This window comes from Ostrinia nubilalis, chromosome 17 (genome assembly GCF_963855985.1).
Source record: "Ostrinia nubilalis chromosome 17, ilOstNubi1.1, whole genome shotgun sequence".
Classification (NCBI taxonomy): domain Eukaryota; kingdom Metazoa; phylum Arthropoda; class Insecta; order Lepidoptera; family Crambidae; genus Ostrinia; species Ostrinia nubilalis.
This window is the reverse complement of record NC_087104.1, coordinates 6,501,929-6,521,024: the sequence shown is the minus strand read 5'-3', so window position 1 is coordinate 6,521,024 and position 19,096 is coordinate 6,501,929. Positions and strand designations below refer to the sequence as shown.

General features: G+C 33.9%; 1 protein-coding gene across 2 annotated transcripts in view; it reads left to right on the top strand.

Moving 5' to 3' along the window:
- The window catches only part of LOC135079935 (uncharacterized), an 89,227-nt gene that overhangs the window by 40,179 nt on the left and 29,952 nt on the right, over nucleotides 1-19,096 (top strand). Inside the window, exon 1 of one of the 2 annotated variants that reach the window (XM_063974577.1) lies at nucleotides 8,747-8,973. The exons of the other annotated variant lie outside the window; for it this stretch is intronic. The gene's annotated coding sequence lies outside the window, so the exon portion shown is untranslated. Of the gene's footprint in view, nucleotides 1-8,746; nucleotides 8,974-19,096 lie in introns of those variants that run through there. 2 annotated transcript variants of the gene reach the window in all.

Below are 19,096 nucleotides of genomic sequence, written 5' to 3'. Positions count from 1 at the left end.
TTAAGGATACCTAATGTAGAGCTTTTCATACTACTACACTGAAGATAATAATCACCATAGAAGTATCGTAATCGCAAACAATTCGTAGCTTACGCCCGTATTCACAAACATTACTATGAGGTCTCACAGTGCGCGTGGACGCACAGGGTCACACACGAACCAATAACAGAGCTCTATTCAACGCTGTGCTTTCGATTTGCTGCTTCACGTAAGTAAGCATCGTTTGTGAATACGGGTGTTAGTGAATTCACAACATAATCATTAACCTAATTTCCCTTAATCTGCACAGAAAACCATCAAACTAGCTAACTATACGCTAGATTCTACTATATACTTATTTAAAAAATTCAGTTCCGCCGCAACAAAAAGAAAATGAATGAAGAACAGCCATTGACACATATACATTGTACCTCTACAAATGAACCTCAGTTTTCTCACCACATTGGAAGTCGCAGAACGTGAAAACATTACAAATAGATTATTTCATGTCAATCGCGCAACTATTATACTTCCCGACAATAATTTCAATTACGACCGGCAATGGACCGCAATGAACGTGTAGTGTTGTTAATCCATAGTCGACCATCGATAGTTCATTCGTTTCAGCCAAATGACGTCCACTGCTGGACAAAGGCCTTCCTTAAGGATTTCCATAACTACGGTCCTGCGCTGCCCACATCCAGGCACTTCTCGCGACCTTTACCAGATCGTCGGTCCACGATAGTATTGCCATGTGCATTAGTATCGATAGGGCATTTTGAGCTATACTATTTCTTGATAAAGGAAATACTGTTACGTCAGATACTATCGATAGTATTGTGATTTTTAATAACATTATCCAAAAATAATCAATACCATGGTTATTAACTGGAATTAGTATAGTATGGGTGAAGCTCGCATCCACCTTCGGCCTGGTCATCAATTTCCATCAGGTGAGTTGCAGGCCAAGAGTTTCCTCGTTGTGGATAAAAAACGATAGTTTTTAGCTATTTCTGTAATTTTTGATACTAAGATTTTCATTTTTTCTGATATTTTTCATACTGTTAGTAGCTCATGGCAAAACTATCGATATCACTATCGATATCGATGGATCCGTAACACTATAACGTCGTCATTAGCGGACTTGATCAAACCTCATCAGGGTCTAGGCAAATGGCGCGCCGCAAAAACTGCGCAAACGCAGCCAGGAACCAGCGTGGCCCTTTGTAAAAATTGTAGATGAGTTTCACTACATTGGAGAAAGCCTGGAATGATTTTGAAAGATTCTAGTTATGCATAGTTTAAGGCAAATGGTTTAAGTAGGTCATACAGATCAGCAACTGGGCTTGTAGGTCACCTGATGGTAGGTACTTAAGGGATCACCAACTGATTTTAAATTAGTAGTAATCGATCTCTGATAATTTATCGGATAATTTGAACGAGTTAGTTGCCTGTAAAGTCATATTAATATCATATAACTGCAAAGTTTAATAAGGTAATTTAATTGCCCTTGTAAATGTTTAAGCCTAAAAATAGTAATTTATTCAAAACTGACAAATCATAAGCGGTTAAAATTACATTCCGAAATCAGTGGGGAAGGGACTTAATTAACAGATTATTAATTAAATAATTATCTACCTACATTTTTAATGTTAAGACCATCATCAAAGGTTATTGACATAATTCAGAGGTTTACGGGACTATTCCCACCGCTGCAACTTCTGTGTAGCCGCAGGATCTACAGCTTGACCGCTAATAAAAACCCAACCAGTGAAGGTCAAGTTTATCCCAAGGGATTTGTTCTTTCAGATACTGTACATATCAAGTCATGCAGGAACTATGTTTACTAAATAATCAAACTAATAGAGTTTATTATTCATACTTGCAATATCCTCTCCCACTTACATTGCATAAAATAACACCTACTTACCGTTTCTAATCCACCTCTCAGATCTCAGTAATTGAATACGTCAATTTGTTTAATTCGATGGGGCTTTGTGCCATGTATAATACATAAGACTTTCTATGTCCCACCAAGTTATTATCCTTTGCCCTTTTTCCTCCATTTAGAAGCAACTCACGGTTTGTGATTTAAGTAATAGTCTTGGAGCCAGCTCGCGTGTGAGTGTGACTATAACACCCGTATTCTCAAACGATGCTTGCCTAAGTGAAGCAGCAAATCGAAAGCACAGCGTTGAATAGAGCTCTGTGATTGGTTCGTGTGTGACCCTGTGCGTCCACGCGCACTGTGAGACCTCATAGTAATGTTTTTAAATACTGGCGTAAGGATGGTCGTTACTTCGGTTTTATGAATCGGACCTATTAAAAGTTCAAGTTGTTATGTTGTTAGTAGAGTTTGTAAATTTTGTCTTTATTAATAAATGAAAGTGGCAGACTGCAACTTTCACGGGTTAAAAAGCTCAAAGAAGCCCTAATTAACAAATATCATGATACCGACAGCTAGATAAAAAGCGACTCTATTCGTTAAGATAATAACGATTAGAAAAAAAGATTTTTTTTAGTAAATACCAGTTAGGTACAGTAGTTTTTTCAGCCTGAAAATTTTAACATTAAATACTTTTTCAAGTGATCCATTACATATTTTCTGGACAAATAGCAAGCTATAACTCTGTTTTTTTTTCCAGTTGTATTAAGGTTTAAGAATCAGATAGAAACACATTAAGATTGAGTTTTATTATCATAGCGATTTTACTCCCATATACGGATATGCCATAATCCAATTAGTTCATCAGAAATCTAAGATTATTTAACTCGTGAGCTCTCCGTCTAGCTCCCTGGGAAGCACAGATCATAAAATAGCCAGGTCGTAAATCGATTCGTACGTCATAAATCCAAGATGGCCGGTGATGCCTTTACAAACGACGTGCCACCTAAACTCACACGTATTATAATATTCAATTGTATATTAACTAAAACAGGTAATGCATGTGAAGTGGAGACGGTAAAAGTTGTTTACTGCTTAATGGTATCCTATTTAATTAATATTACGTTTTACGCTAAAAAAAGTTTGAAAAGTTTAAGAGTCAAGTTTAGTGTAGAACTGTCAGCTACAATGCCAACTAGGGTTGCAAATCCTACAGCTGTAGGCCAATTATCATTTTAAAGTGATGAGAATTAATTGAGTATTACTTAACCCTTTCGCACCTGAGATTTTCGTTCCTTTGTTTTGCAATGAAAACTATATTATTTTGGCAAAGAAGTGGTAATATTAATGTAAAAAATAGTAAAAAAAATCCAGCGTATAACAGGACTTAGGAAAGTCGATATCACGATAGTGAGCTCTGGGGCTGACTTCTACCAACTCACGATCGTGCATTTATAAGTTTTGATGTGATTTTTATGCAATGATAATGTCCGCTTATCAGAAAAATATTTATAATGAAATAAAATGCATCTGGTTATTAGAAAATACTTATTTAATAATTGCTAACATTATAGCTTAGGTACAACATTACAGTATTTTGTTTTTATTGGAATGTAAATGTTCTTTCAACAGACAAATTAGAAACTAAACGAAATTCACATAATTTTATATGAGATCATTTTCATGTTCATTTGCGAGATAAACTCATGTTTCTTAGGAAACAAAAATTTAACACAAAAACGAAGAAATTAACTAAAAGGCCTTTCTGGCTGTACAACTTTACTATGTCGATTGCGGTGCCCCCAGTACTGTCCTTGCGTTACAGGTGCGTTGCCGGCCTTTAAGGTGAAGATACGCTCTCTTCTTGAAATTTTGCAGGTCGTATCCGTCCGGAAACACCGCAGACGACAGTCCATTCCACAGTTTGGTAGTACGGGGCAGGAAGTTTCTAGAGAAACGTACTGTTGTGGACTGCCAACCATCTAAGTGGATGGAAGTGCTGTCGGGTAGATCGGTGGCGAAAAGTGGCGGCAGGAATAAGTCCGGATAATTCTTCGGAGCACTCCCCGTGATACATGCGATAGAAGATGCACAATGAGGATACATCTCTACGCAGCGCCAAGGGGTCAAGCAAATCCGAAATGTCCTGGCAGTCAACGATTCAAGCTGCTCTCCGTTCAATGCGGTCCAGAGGGAGAAGCTGGTACTGGGGCGCACCTGCCTAAAGATGAGAACAGTATTCCATATGAGGCCGAACCTGCGCCTTGTAAAGTTGCAGACGATGGGCAGGAGTGAAATACCGCCAGTACATTGAGATCCTAGGACATGAAAGTTACTATTGACAAGGTGTCTGCTTTGACTTTTTAGAACAAGATGGGTCTGCTTTTCTACCATCCATACTATCAGACGTAGACTTCCTCATAGATATTCAATTGCCCAGCTGCCACAGATGGGTGAGGCGGAGAAGATAGCTCAACTTCAGCTTTTTCATCATTTTCCGGCTGCGGAGGGATAAACTCTTGGTCGTTGTCGACAAAGTCCAACTCGGAACAGTCACCCTCGTCGAGGAAGCCCAAAACGAGGTCGTTGTTCAATGGCAAATATAAAAAAAAACCTTAAAAGTCACGATCATGCGTTGGCACAATTGCAACCCAGATATCACGATAGTGAGCTGGGATTTTTTTCATAAATTTAATGGGTAATTGCTAAGAATATAGAAGAAATTTATAGTTATTCAGATGCAACATACACTTAATGATGCAATACAATCAAAATATCAATGAATTCCTACGAAAATTGCAATAAAATAAATATTACTTACGACGTCCAGTGACGGGGTCAAGAAACGCAGCCATTTTTCCGGTGCGCTCTCGGCTACTGATTCATTTAGCCGCCAAAACTGTTTTTTATTGGTTAGATCGATAAGCGCACGATCAAGTGAGGTCGGTTTGGCGCGGAGAAATGAATTTGGCGCGAACTTATAATTTTTCAAAGAAGAAACTCACGATCTTTTCATTCAGGTGCGAAAGGGTTAATATAATAATGACAGAGTTTCTTGCGCTGCTTACTTCTCAGCACTGGCCCATTGGAAGGGTTAATACTGGGATGTGTAAAAAAACGCTTTTTAAAAGCCTATTTGCAAAAAAAAAAAGAGATTTATGAGTTTTTAATGAAACTGAAATGAATAATGCATGTTACCAGCCAAAAGCTTTAACAGTTTTAGTAGGCAGTTAAGCTTTTGACCTATGTTAGCATTATTGTCAACAACTTATTATTATAAGTACTAACTACGATTTCAAACACGTGACTCAAGTAGAAACTTTATGTGAAATTGTTATAGCTATACACAACTTATCACGCACTTTACCAGTGTATTATATTAACATTTAATACAGGGTGTAAAGCTAAGGTTAGGAAGAACGTTATTGTAAGTTCAGAGCATGAACTTGTAAAAAGTAATAAGCAAAGCCTTATATCTCACTCTAGCTACTCTAGTTATAAGTTATTCTCTGTTCTGATATAACGTAATTGTATTAGTAGGATAACGTAGAATAATAGTTTAAGAGATGACAGAACACCAATAGAAATGTGTATACTATTTGGTTATAAAACTGGCTGTATATTCAGGAATGACAAAATCATAAAGCTACCAAAATCGTCGTTTTCTAACGTGTTGCTTTCTTAAATGGATTTTTGGACTTCCAGTTGCTGAATTTAGATTTTAACTTTTAAGCTTGGGCTTGCTCATCAATCCTAAAAGCTTTAAGTTCATACTTAAGTAAAAATAAGCATGCTCGAGTTCACAATTTAAGATTTTTCCTCTTTACACCCTGTACTGTGAGCATTATAGTATACAAACTTCTAGAAAGTTGACTGAACATTTTAGATATGATAATATTAAGTGCACGTCACGCATATAAAGTAGAATTTCATAGTTATTGGAGGTCAGCAGATACTCAATTATATGGATCAATAATACTTAAATAATCGTTCGAATTACTTAGAGCCTTATTATTAACCAAGATTATACTAAAGACATGATAATAATAATTAATAATAAAAAAATCATGTTAACATTTTAAAATATGGTTATCTAAATATGTAAAATTATTTTTTCATGAAGTTACTGTGTTCTTGACATTAAATATAATCTTCGGGACAAAAGATATTACGGCTTACTTACTTTTTTAGTTAATTACATTACTTCAAAACATTTTGAGTAGATTATTTAAATGTGTGGCTGTATACTAAAATCGGTAGATGTAACCAAAACAATTACTTAATACAATTTAATTAACAAGCATTTGTTAACGTATATGGGCATAGAATTTTCTTTTTTCATGCACGAATAATTTATTTTATTCAACAGTAGAAAACAAAACAGTATGTAACTCATCATAATGAGTTATACAAAGAAGTATAGGGGGTAATGTAATATGCTAAACTGATTTATAAAAGGTACGAACATAAAAGTAGATGAATATTAACTTTTTATGCAACGTCTTCCATTTATTTTATGCTTCGCAGCGTTTGAACTCACGACTTACTTTTTCTCACCGCACCGATATTTGAATCGATTATAGCGAATGTTTACTCTGAATCGAGAAGGAAGTAAGAAGTATAGCACGGGGGCATAATAAAAAGTTACGTCATTACACACAGCGTTGAAGCGTTGCGGGAGGCTACGGACTACTTTCATCTTGGATTTATTTATTGCAAGCTAATGTAGGATGTTGCAGTTTTTAGAATAAATAAAACTAGCTATTGTCCGTGGGTTCGCTCTTGTAAATTTATGTCTGTCACTGAAAGAATATCGGGCGCGTACAGACATCGCAAGAGCGCGCGCGAACGCCTGCCAGTACAGAGGATAAAAAAGTTTGGACTGTGAAGTGAAGTTTGTTTGAAAGTGGCCCGGTTCAAAAAATACTTATGTTGACGTGCACAGACCACAATTGATTTTATTGCCTCTCATATGATTTTTTTAAGACCTAACAGTAGTTCAGGCGATTATCGGCTCTATATTACGTTGTTACTTACTTAATTTACGAGTATTGTACATAACATGCTTTAAAGTGTTCTCTGGAGCGTAGGACATAATTATAGTGCTTGATAAAATCATCTACCTATCACCTAAGCAGCCCTCCAAGTGCTGCATCAATCTTTGATAATGACATAATATTATATGAACCAGTTTATTTTGACAGTTTGTTTAAAACAGCGCTTAAAATGTGAATTGACGGAGCGACTAGTGTCTATTTAGTCCCGTATTTTATAAAATTGAGGTGGATTATAAAGTTGCCGTTAGGTCCCGATATCTTATGAGATAAATCTTAGATTGATCTTCTTTGTATGAGTAACTACAAAAGTAATGAGCATAACGAGTAAATTAATAACAACACCCTTTTTATCTTCAATTAAGGTATGAATTTCTTCGATGAACATCTTAAACTGGGTATGTAGGACACAATCTAACATGCAATTAATATCGTCAATACTCGAAGTATGTAAGTAATAGGATATAACAAATTCATTAAATAGATTACACGAGGAATAAGACAGCAAACAAACTTAAAGCAATTACCACACATCACGTTTCTTTTCAAAGATAAAATGGATTTTAATTAATAAGTAGGTAGGTACTTACCTATTCTGAAAATAAGTTAACCTACCTACTTAACTATCTTTTATTTAGTGGGAATCGGCTTAGTTTTAAATATTTATGGGCTATTTGAGTGGTTCCAAGATCCATTTTAATTAAAAGTATCGTACAACAAGTCAGACATTTTTCAAGGAAATGATCAAAATGCCTCGTTTTTGTGAACTTTGGTGAACTGGAGTATCGAAAACTTAAGGTATTTTTTGAACCGTAAACCGTAATACATGACTTCAACAAACTGATTCCCAAAACTAATGTAACATTCTCTGAAGTGACTATAGGCATTGATTTTTCTACAATAAAAAAATAATTTATAAAAACTTACTCGTGTAGGTACCTAATGTAAGTAGGCGGTGTAAAAATTACATACATCCATCAATTGATGATACATTAATAAAACCTGTATGAATGTTTACATGGGCGTAATATGCTTTAAATAATACCATAATCACAGGTCTCGAAATAGTAATTACGGTTTTGATGAACGATCGAAGTTTTTATTGATATAAAACGTATGTTAGTGAAAGTATGTGATTTATGCCAATTTGGATTGAAGTAGGCGGCTGTGCTGTGAATTTGTTGGTGCTTCCGTATTGAAAAAATATCTTTGTTGTCAGACACATTATGTAGTAGAAATATTCTGGTTGCAGATTAAGGCCGTTTTTAAATCTACTTATCATGCTCCAGTGTTAATTTTGATGCTACAATAATTTTTATTCGTGGACATTCTCGGATTTTCATGACTGAGTTCGAAAGGGCTGAATTATTTGTAAATGGCCAATCATTTATTTAATTTATACTTATTTCTTTTAATAAAACTATAAAATAATTCGGGATTCAGGATTCAGTCTTTGGGCCTTATTTTGTACTCTACCTCTAAATTCAAATTCAAATTCAAATTATTTATTGCATGTCTAAGTTACCTATTTTACCTGAAAATGTTAACAATAAGTTAACTTCCATCAATTTACATATCTACTAGCTTTGCTGCGGCTGTTTCATTTGGTGACCATTAATATTATTAGTTTTGATGATTAGACTGAGGTCGGTAACTACTAATTTATTCGGTTAATAGCCAAGAATGCGTATTACGACTTCACACGGCGGCGTTACTTTAACGCATGGCAGAATGTAATCAACCTGATTCGTGGATATAGAATATGCATTATCAAAATTTGTGATAACTCATCACTGACCCTGTTTGTGGTCAAATCTGTGCTGAGCAATATGCCGTAAGGTCGTCTAGCAGTCGGTGAACGCAAGTCGCTACATTTCTTGTTAGGACGCCTGCCCCGCCGCGCGCGGTGCGAATGCGCGGGAAAACTGACAGCTCGCGCGCGAAAAGTTTAGTGACATTTAACTTTTTTTTTAATTGTGAATGAGGTAGGCAATTTTGTGCCAATGGAAGCGAAGGGATAGTTCGGGATAGAGTGCTGGCAACCGAATGTTTTAGGTAAGTTTTTTTTATGTAAATAATAATAATTTAAGTTAAAAATATTTTTGCATAAAATTAAGTGTAATTGACTGCGTTTTTAAGTAGATTTTATTTATAGTACTTAACTAGTGCTGGATGCATTATTACCAACAAGAAATTTCGATACTGATTTCTTGCATTTATTTATACTGTTTAAATTAATTTAAGTTTATTGACCATTATTTTACTGCCTTTTTTGTAATTGGCAAGTCCCTATTGATTTAAGACTGCTTCGATCCCGAATATGAAAATGGCAATAAAATAATAAATCTGACATACAAATTGATAACAATCAAACTGATTTACAATGAAGATTAGGTACTTCCATTAATTTATGCAACTCATTTCTTTGTTAAGCTGGATTCAATTGTTTTACGCCCTGACTCAAAATAATGAAAATGCACACTTAGGACATTTTGCACAATGGCTGTACAGTCTCACATCAATGATATACGATATATTGCGGTGAAGAAACCTTTTGCAGTCGCATCTCGTTTGTTGCTAATACAATAAATTAATAATTTACACACTATTGTTGTATCTCCAAATGTCTTACAATAAATTAGATGTAGGTACGAGTATATGACAAGTATTTTATTTTAGTAAAATGAGTAGGTGGTTCAAGTAAGAAATAGGACATAGATGTTTTTTTGTTTTAGCTGTTTTTTTCACATAATATTTATTTAGTTAAAACATTTTCTTGCTCAAATTAAGCTTATGGAAGGAAAGCGGACCTTAATGCCTACGGCGTTTTCTATTAGTTAACCTTTGCCCAAACAGAAATTAGAATAGGCTAGAATTATGTTCTTTAAAAGACGTTAACTACTCCATCTCCACCACCTCCATAATACCGTGTCATAAAAGATAATAAGTAATTACTAATTTTATTTGCCTGTAATTAAGTACGCAATTCTGTTTACTCTACACATACCGGCAAAAGTCCTTTTCAAGGGCACATTAACCTCAAAAAATCTTATTTGATATGATATCATACTTAAGAATTCTTAACCAATTAAGTATTGCATTCTTATCAATATCACATTTTTTTTAACTCGCCAAAATAATAAAATGCAATTAAACCAGTAATAAGTACAGTAAACATTTTGACCCACTAAGAATCGAACCAGAAATCGCCGATGCAAATTAGTGCAATAATTTCAACATTTTTAATTCGATTACAGCACTTTGTGGAGCATTCTTTCGATATATCCATTTCTCTCACTCGTCCTTGTAGTTATGTTTCAATGAGTAAGAGAGACAGATATATCGAAATCTCGAAATCGTTTTGCATTTAGGCCTTTGTCCTTGTACAGTTAGTGGCAAAAATGTGGCAATTTTTTAAGCAATTACCTACAGTTGGAAATTAAGTAAATAGTTGTTTCACCGTAACTGAAAAACGCTTGCCTGTGTAGGTACAGTCCTTAAAAGCAATACTTGTTTCATAATATTTCATAATGAAAACCGTCTAAACTAAAATAGTAAAAAAATTATACGGCTCGTGTGCTAGCTATCTAGTAGTATACCTACTTACTTACTTACTAAACAAAACTTAGTCATTTTTTTAAATGTAGTACGAAACTTAAAAAAGTCATTTAGGAAGCATCATCATCATAATGAGAGGTCTCCATACTACACGAGCACGATCCTCTCTATGGACGTGTTATTTTTTAATCATTCTACTATAATGCATTCATTGAACATGTATCACATACAAAGTGAAATTTTCTCACCCTTCATCTTAACAAAATAGGGGCCAAAACGGGATTACCGTAAAAACCGCTAATTGCATCTAATAAACCGATGAGATGTTAAACGGTCTTGACAGTTAGGCGCTTTTACAATGCCTAATCGGACCCAATGATACACTTATGATCAACAACGGGTAATTATATTCTTGGTAATAAGCAACATTCTTGAGAAATTATTTTTTGCGTGTATTCCATTATCAACAGCTCGAAATCTGATCCAAAGTTAGGGATGTGTTTAGTGATTTGATTTATTAATGCTGTAAAAAGTTTTTGTACAAAAATAATAGCCAAATCATTGTTTTTAATACCAGAAGCTCTAGTGTTGAATTATAACCGTTAATTTTGAAAAATCGTAGGAAGACCTAGCATTTTTATTGCTGTGCTAAGTGATGCGAAAGATTAATTTGTTAAGATCATCAGAAGTCAATCTGATTGTAAATTAGTGAAGTGACTTCTGAGTGTCGCCGATTATCTCTTCCTACCTAATATTGTAGGTACTTGGATTTTTTTTCGTTTTTAACACCACTATGGCGATAGTAACATTGTTACTATGGCGACAGATTTAGTAAGACGGTGGTAGTTAAACAGTGGACTTAGATAGAGCCGTACCACCAAACAAATCAAGTAGAAATGTTTGCTCCACTGGGTATCGAACCCTGAATCTGATCCAGGTGGTCTTACCACTAGACCACAGAAGCAGTCTATTATGACAACCGATATTAATGGATGTCATCATGCCTAATCTGTTAATTTATTGAGTAAAACCACACCTACTCAAGCAAGTCACATCCCTAACGCCGTTTATCTTATTATAATTAAATTTTATGGTATCTGTTAACTAATAACGAAGGCTATTGGTAACAAAACAAATGGGCACGCTTTAAAAGCATTCCCAAACTCGAATACTCAATTTAATTAATAGGCATAAGGCATTCTTTGATAGGCCGAAGCCGACATGCTATTGTAGTCATGCCTTTTTCTAATAAAGATATGTATAAAACCAGTTAAAACTGGAATTGATGAAATTTTAAATTTAAATTGACTCCCACATTTTAAGGAAACAGTTTTAACAATTTTCATTTTCGTTACTGTTACGCAGAGTTGCAGATAACCTTTTTGCAGAAAGATTTTTGTACGAAGTTTAAAAGTAATTAGGAATAAAGATATTAATTGCCGTTAATACTGGCTGGTTAGAATTAAAATGAAGCCTTTATGGCGTGAGATTCCAGAGCGAAACCTTTTTTGTCACAGTTTTTGTTAATTTTTGCACGATAATTATGACATTATGAAATTCCAAGTTCGAAAACATGCGACCCTCAATTGTTTGAGATCAGATTATTTTTGTAGTGAACAGAACACAAATAGTTTGTGACATTAGACATAATTAATAATACCAACCTCAAATTATGGGAGTTAATATGTATTTTGGATTCGACGAGATATATCGCACCTTCGGTAGAACAAGGGCACAATTGCACTTTTTGCAATTTTACAGGAGAGCTATTTTAAGATTTTTATTGGATTTAATAAATGGTCTAGCTCTGATAATATTTCTTGTAAAGTGGTCCACCTTTGCATGACATAAACTATATACTATATACTTATTACACGCATTGCTTGCAAGAATAAAAAGCTTTTAGTTTTTTTTATATTAATTTTTATTTCAAGGAGGGGATTCATTTATGCCCTTGTTCCACCAATAACTAAATTATTTTGTAGTTATGACCAATTTGAGCTTTAATTTAGGATGATGTTAGAATAAAAATAAGCAGTGTTTTTGCATAAATAATGTATTTTTTTATTAATTTAAAAGTGTGTAGTAACTTCACACAAAAAAAGTGAATAAAACTTAGAGATAACATGACTTTTTAGTATCTATCTATAGAAAAGCGAAAGGTCACTGATTGACTCACTCATCACAAAATGTCAGAAACTATAACACCTACAAACTTGAAATTTGGCAGGTAGGTTCCTTATAGGGTGTAGACATCCGCTAAGAAAGGATTTTACGAAACTCCAACCCTGAGGGGGTTAGACGGGGTACACGCGTACGAAGTCGTGGGCGGCCGTTAGTTCTTTAATCAGCCTTCACTCTTTTGTAACTACTGTTCCAAAACAAATTTACTTAGCAAAACTCTGGAAATATGCTCGTAATTACTTATAAAATAATAGAATTTTAATAAAAATAACTTGAACTTAACAAAAAAATAGTCTCTTTATGTTTTATTCAGTACCTACACTGTTTTTAATTATAACTTAATCCTTTCATAATGGAGTTTTAGTTAAATTGTTAAATTTCTAAGCACGTTTTTTGGAATTGCACTCGACTTTAAGACCAAAGAATAAAAAAAATTGGACGGACAAGGGCATAACTGTCTGAACGACTTTTTCCCTCCAATTTTTGAATTACTTACTAGGCATAAGTGTGATAGATGTGGCCTTGTCACTCCAGAAACCAAAAACATTAAAGGGCATATTTACCATTGCGGCGTTAGCGCTCCAAATGACAAGTACTTCATTCCCCGCCGACGGCGCAACTGACCAATGAGACTTTGTCGCGTCAGAACAGTAAAATAAAAGCGCCAATAAGACAAAGCCGCTTTTTGCCCCTGGCAGTTTTTTGAAGGAATTAAACGGGTTTCTTTGTCTCTCCAGTTGAAAACACATTTTTAAAGTATTTCTGCATACTTAACTCATTTTTGCAATTTTTGACAATTGTGCCCTTGTTCTACCGAAGGTGCGATATGTTATTAAATATGCTAAAATGGACATTGACCGTTCTTTAGCAAAAAAATTTACAATCTTAGCGGTTTGTAAAGATATTTTTAGAAGTTTTTTAAATATTTTTATTAGTTTGCTACTTCTATTTATAATATGACTTGTATATTTGTATGGACTGCCTGAAAGAAGCAGAAAAAAGTTTTTCAGAAGTAACCAGGTTATGAAGTCGTATACTACATTTTGTTCATAGATTTTATAAAGTTGCATTGAAAAAGTAGAGCTGTAGATTGAAATAAGTTACTACTTTATAATTGAACTCACACATATCGATATAAATAGTTACTAAAGATGAACCTTTCACATTTGCAACTGAAATAAAGTGTGAAATCACTACAATTTAATAGCAACAAGTGCGTTACGTAGTTGCGAAAAAACGGTTAAGTGGTACTTAGGCGTGTTTACGTCGTTACCTCATGCATCAAGTTGCAGTGCAGATTGATTTTTATATAACTACCAAGTTAAGTCACTGAATTTTATTACTTAATAATAAAAAATATACTGGTTGTTTTGCCCACGTATTAAGTACCTACAGTCATTTGATATTATAGCTATATTTTATCCTTACAGTTTCGTTTGTTCGCTGCGTTAGTTTTTTGTGATGTTTTATGATTACTTCGATATAGGTAGTTATTGTTGTGTGACGTCATTTAAGCTCAATACTTCTAAATGATTCAATGCATCGGTCTTTTAAACACCTACTTGCTAAGCAACAACACCACATTACCTACCTAATTTTTCGTGTAACTTTTTTTAAACAGTATTAAGTATACTATAATTCTATTCCAACCACATAGACAGTTTAATACCACCATACAACTGTATAAGAGCTTATTTCACTTATCGAAAGCCGAAATTCTACGCTCATTAATATTCGTAAAAATTTGCGTTTTTTTAAGATCTGATCTCAATTTTAGATAAAATATCTAAAGTTCCCTATTAACATAACGTCTTGATTTCTTTACAGTTCGTCCATAATTTATACAAAACAATTAACAAATTAATTTATGCTTATAATTCCCAATGGAAGAGGTAATTTTGTTAACTATTAAATAGAAGCCCCATAGAGGCAGTTACAATAGAATTTTATGTATAAAAACACCATGGATACCATAAAACACCGTTTAACTTAATTTTCCATATTGTTAAATTCCAATAACCCTTACACTAAGTGATATAAAAGCATTATTTTAGTTGTAATGTTTTACTATGATGACCTCATAAAAAGTTATTTCATTCCATAAAAATATCATAGACAACGGTGATCTACACGTGTACTATTTTTTTTTAACGATTTGAAGTAAACACGTTTTTGTTTAAAATAAATCTAATTTAACTTGATTAAACCGCGTGTGATTAGGTAGGTAATTGTAATTAAAAGTGCCATAACATGTGAATTGGAGTGGACTATAGCGTGAACCACCAGGTTATGTGGCCGTCAAGTTAATCAAATTCTATCTACAAATAGGTATCTCTGATTTCTGACAAGTGTGTGAATGTCGGTGATAGCTTTAGTTGAGTTTTTTACATACTATAAATTTAATTTCTTAATAATCATTCTTGACAGCAACTTCGATTACTTTTAGTGACTTCGACTGATCACGGCTCTTGTTACAAAATTATACTTACTAGCTCTGTACACTCAGCGTCACAAAAATAAAAATAAAAATATGTTAATTTAATAAGGGCGCGCGCGTTAAGGCTTTTTGTGCAGGTTTGAAATTCACGCGAGCGAAGCTGCATAAAAGCTTGGTTAGACATGAAATTATGCTTCTAGAAAGATCTTCACCGCATCCATATTTACATACTTAATTCGGCTAGTCATCGCCCGACTATTTTTAGTCATTACCAGTCTCTGCAGTGTACGAAAGTTTAATTATAAGAACTTGTTTTGCCCCTCATAAACACGGATCTATATTGAATATTTATCATGAAATAGAAATATCTCTAAAGCGAAATTATGAATTCAAAGTTTAACACAGTTTCGTTAGTCCAGACCATTTCACATTGCGTTTAGTATAATTTACAATATTAATGTATAATTTTATTAAATAGTTGAGCCATCGCTGGTGACCTGTTTGGGAATTCATTAAAACTGTTCATTTCACGGACTTTTAGTCCGATGGTATTTGTAGATCTATGATAAATGGATGTTTATTATTGTAAAAGAAGTCTTAAAAGTTTATATTTTATAATGAGTAATGGATTCAGCCAGCCAGCAGATTTAAATTTTTGCCGCGTTTTGATATTCTTCCAAATGTTTGTTTTAAATTTTTAGTAGGTAAATAAAACTGAATTTTCTGAAAGAAGATTAGGATTAAATAATAAATAATTCCACCTCAATAATAACGGTTTCTTTAGCGTGTTTTTTTTTAAGTAATACCGAAGTAATAAATAAACAAATAAAACAGCGGTACTAAACGTAAAACAGGTAGGTAGTGTGCCATTCCATACCATTCAGAGCAGCGTTGCCAGTTTTTTTTTTCGCCAAGTCGGGACTTTAGTACTTTTTGAGTGAAAATAGCGGGATTCTTCCGTCAGAAGCGGGACATAGTAAAAAAACGTAATATAATCAAAGGTTTTCAAATATTTATCTTTTTATTTGACTTAAAATTACGTTTACGTGACAATAGATAGCAAAAGTAGCCATAGAAAATGTATTTTAACAAAAAAATAATATTTTAAATCAGTACGGCTAGCACGAAAAACTTTCGAGTTCAAATCGTTTGCGTACTCAAATCGCCATCAAAAGATTTAGTACGAAAACTGCAACAGCACCCTTGTGTCGTGTCGTAACTTAGTGTAAGAAATGGTTGCACGAAACTTATTTTGAGAATCAAAATTGTCACGTTATCGTTTAATTCGAAGGTTGAGTATCGAATTTTATCGAATACGCAAACGATTCGAAGACGAAAGTTGTTCATGCTAGAGGTACAGATTTACTCTATCATTAAATTCGTCTTTAGAATAAAAAAAGAAAAAAAATCGAAATTAAAAAAGTTTTATTATTTTGAATAATATGGCGTTTCAAACAATAGTCTGGTGAAGTGAGTGTTTCTCTCCGAAAAGCGGGACCGAGCCTGTCCCGCGCGGGACATTTAAATTTGATTAAAAAATCGGGACGTCCCGCCAAAATCGGGACGTCTGGCAACGCTGATTCAGAGGCTAATGTAATAAAATAAATGGAAGCAATTAAACAATTAATGACTCGTGCCCTTCTACTTTGTCGTCATAATATCTTCTTTAGCCATAACATTAACAGTGGCTTGTTATAACTTAACCTTAACTCACCTCAGATGTATGTGGGTGGCATCGGATTGGTTAAACTTGAAACGTAAGATGCTTACCATCTCTATTAGTTATGGTGAGAAAAGTCATTGAGTGTTGAACAACTTAATTTATTACTTTTATTGCTAAAAGATATCGAATGTTTCTGATAAGCGTTTTCGTTTTCATTTTTCTTAACTTTTCTTCGTTGTACAGTCAGCATCAGTAGTGACACCCAAAGTGACCAAATAGCTTAAGCACAGTTTATTAAAAATGTTACAAAGACGTGTTGCGAACGGCTAATTTGGGTGTCACGAACTTTTTGATGCTGACTGTATCTATTATTATTCTGCTCTGTAATCTAGTTTCTCGTTTCGTTGGTCCTTACGAAGTGCCTACTTACATATTTATTTCTTTAGTAATTAATATCTGATACCAAAATTGCAATTCTTTCTCCCAGGAAGTTCCTACAGTCAACGCGTACCAGACACACATTGCTATTGTAATATCGCATCTATAACAACTTCATTACCTACCACAGTTTTCCTTCACCAATCAAAGCTGCAGTCGACAGCACGTAGGACTATACATTTTTATTGCAAACCCACCCTTATCACAACTGCATAAGATCCCAAGTGTATAACTTGATGAGCAGTCGTTTAACACATACGAGTACTCAGAAGCGTCGGTTAAAACAATTGTGTTTACATTCCGGGCGGTTGCAACGTAATCGTTTCACACATGATCGTGCTCGCAAAACATAGCTTTTTGCCGAACGAGTTTTGTGGTGGTTGCGTAAAGATGCAATCGGCGAATCAGTACAAAACTCGTTGTAAGTAGGGCTGGCAGATGGTTTGATGTGATTGTAGAGTAGGTGCGCCTAATAAGACACCGGGGCTAGTCCTATCTTAAAAACGCACGCTTATTACAAGTAAGTAAAAGTTGTCGACACGTTAGCGAGTGGTAATAATTTACGTAGTATTTTTCCCTTGTATCTATAAAAATATTGTTGACAGTAAAATTCAGGAAATCTTTATCATTGGCTGATCAAGTCCCTAACAGTTAAGTTAGGTAACTGTCAGATCACTACTTATAATTTTCAGCAGTCCCGGATATAAATTTCTGACAGAGAGGTAATCTGTAACTTTTTATTTGTTGGTTATTACATGTCAGATAACAGTCTAAAACTTTTTAGGAATAAGATAAAGTCGCCTTATAATTATTGATTTGTTCACTTGACTCGATTTGTAACGCCACATCATATTAATTTATGACAGATTAAATGTAAAATTGACACCCCTTAAACGCTCTATAGGTGCCGTTTTAAAACTTGCATAATAAAAGAATAACCTCTTTTTTCAAACACACATTAACCTGTACACAGAAAAAGAATACAAGTTTTTTTGGAAATGGTGCATTTCACCTGATACTAAACTTGTAACACAAGTACAAGTGTAATTACGAGTAAGTATCTCAAAAAAATCAGGAAGCTTTTTATGAATTGAACATTACATAGTTTATTTTAAATCTTTGTTGTGTCTTTTCTTGACTTGCTTTCATCATCATTATGATTTCAGCCTATTTCAATCCACTGCTTGACACTAGCTTATTTATGAAACAGCTCAAACTCGATTAAAATTAAAGCATAAAATTTAAGTCAAGGTTTGGTTGAATTTGAATACTAAGGCCGTCTTGAATGCTGTTTTTTTTTTAAATTTGCCAAGTAGGTAATACTATCATAATAGCTAAAAATAAAATATCTATTAACATAGGCACATAAATCACATTCTAATCGCTATTTGCAAAATAGATAAGTAATGTTATTCAGCTATCTAAACTTAAGTTTATTACTGCTTTTAGGCCTAGATTTCTTAAAAAAATTACCATCAATCAATAAGCATTAGTAGTTCTTGATTAGCAAACCGAAAGGCGATCTGAGGTTTATAATTTATTTTATTGCCGTTTATGATTTTATATACCAATAAACGTGTTTTTATACTTCTCACATGTAATAAAAATTTGGCAGAAAGTATTTCTATATTTAGTTGGTATACTTAAAAGTATTTCTATATTTAGTTGGTATGGACAGTAGTCCATTACTGTTACAAAAAAAATAGACGCATTTTTTTTCGTGTGTTTTCCGCTTCTTCTATGGATACTGTTTTGCAGAATATAATTATCACTTCTCATTAATTTGTTATTGTTAACAGTAGAGGAAATTGCTAGCTAGGGAAAGTTTTACGAAAAAACACGTCAAATAATACCGATTTAGGAAATAATGGCTGGTCGGAAGTTCATTAAAAACTAGA